Source organism: Typopeltis vanoorti, chromosome 6, assembly GCF_054136105.1.
Source record: "Typopeltis vanoorti isolate ZY-2024b chromosome 6, IOZ_Tvanoo_1.0, whole genome shotgun sequence".
Classification (NCBI taxonomy): Eukaryota; Metazoa; Arthropoda; class Arachnida; order Uropygi; family Thelyphonidae; genus Typopeltis; species Typopeltis vanoorti.
The window spans coordinates 125,254,880-125,256,592 of NC_143554.1; positions in this window are offsets into that span (position 1 = coordinate 125,254,880).

The following is a 1,713-nucleotide window of genomic DNA, read 5'->3' on the forward strand; positions in this document are numbered from 1 at the left end:
TCTCTCAAACACAATAAAAAAATATCAATGGTCATCTTCACTGGATGCTTATTAACAGGTGGAAGACTGTTTGGAAAGCAACGATCGTCAAAATAATTTAGTAACTCGATTTTTAAGAGGTCCCTTTGACTGTATCATTCAGCTATGGATACATGACATAGAAAGATTTAGAGGCTCAAGCAATAACTCAAGACATTTTCCTCATCCAACTGCAGTCCTATGATCTCTTTTTATTCTCTGTAATTTGCAGCAGCCTCTTTCTCTGCTACTGTCTTCATGTCGTAGTAAGCAGTTTTCTTTTCTTCAGAATTGCTTCTCATGAATATTCCTGAGTTTTGTTCTCTTACTATTTTTCTCATATATGGGAATGAATCCAAAGCTGGTGATTTGGATTAGAGAGTGGCTGATGGACACATATCAGAGAGTTGTTTATGGAGGAATTAAGTCCAGGAGAAGGGAGGCTAATAATGGCGTCCCTCAGGGCTCGGTACTTGGTCCTCTGTTGTTTAATTTGTACATTAATGATATTGCAAATTATTTGACAGGAAATATCCATGTGCTTACTGATGATGGAAAACTGGGAAGAGCAGCAATCAATGAAGTTGATATAGATCACTCAGTATGACTTACATACGATGGCAGTAGACAAAGTTAAATGGCTGCCAGTTTAACTTGACTATAAGGTTGGGAGGATGAGATCACATGTTGTGTACTATATTGATGGAACTAAAATGTAAGAAGTTGGCGAGGCAAAGGACTTGGAGATGAATGTGGACAGATAACAGAAGTTTAGAGGGTATATTGCAAAGATGGCCGAAAAAGCACATCAAATTATATGGTTGTTTAACACACTGACAAGCAGGGATAGGGAAGTCATTGTTCCATTTTATAAAGTATTAATAAGGTCTGTGGAATGTTTCCTACGAGGAAAGATTGAAGCTCTGTGGCATCCAAAAACTAGGTGATAGTTGTAAGAGGAGATATGATAGAAACATAAATTATTAAAGGGGTTTTATAGGATTGATACTGATGACATTTTTCTGTGCAGTGCAGGAAAGAAGAGATGAGGGGTCATCCCTGGAAATTGTGTAAGAGTGTGGTTGACAAAGTTGCTAATACTAGATTTCTTTCTGAGAGGATGGTGAATATGTGGAATGCGTTGCCAGAGGGTGGTTGTGAGGTATTATGGGAATAATGGTTGGTGTGTCAATATAGGGTCTCCCGCAATGAGTCTTCCTATTCCATTAAACACCCGTTTAATTATTTAAAATAAAGAGCCGATAGGCTTCATTTCGGGGATGTAAAACATTATTTAAATTAAGGGGATATTAAATCCCACATTGTTTTAAAACTGAATAAGAAACTCAAAGATCGGAATCAAAGAATTTCATGCCGAATATAGTAACTATAAACGTATTGGCGACTACTAGCGTCAGCTAAAGCTCGTAGTCCAAACTAGGGCAACTCGTCGCTATTCTTAGTATTTTCCATAATGTAAAACCCATCTCCTAGGAGATATATGATGTTATACATTATGGTGGAGGTCACTACCCAGACCGGTTTCGATTTTTATTGAGATCTCATCAGTGGGTAGCTAGACCAAATAATATAATACTAAGGGTATGACGAAAAGAACTTATATACTCTGCTATACGAGTTGTCAAAAAGGTGCACCCTTAAATTATTTAAAATAAAGGGCCAACAGGCTTGATT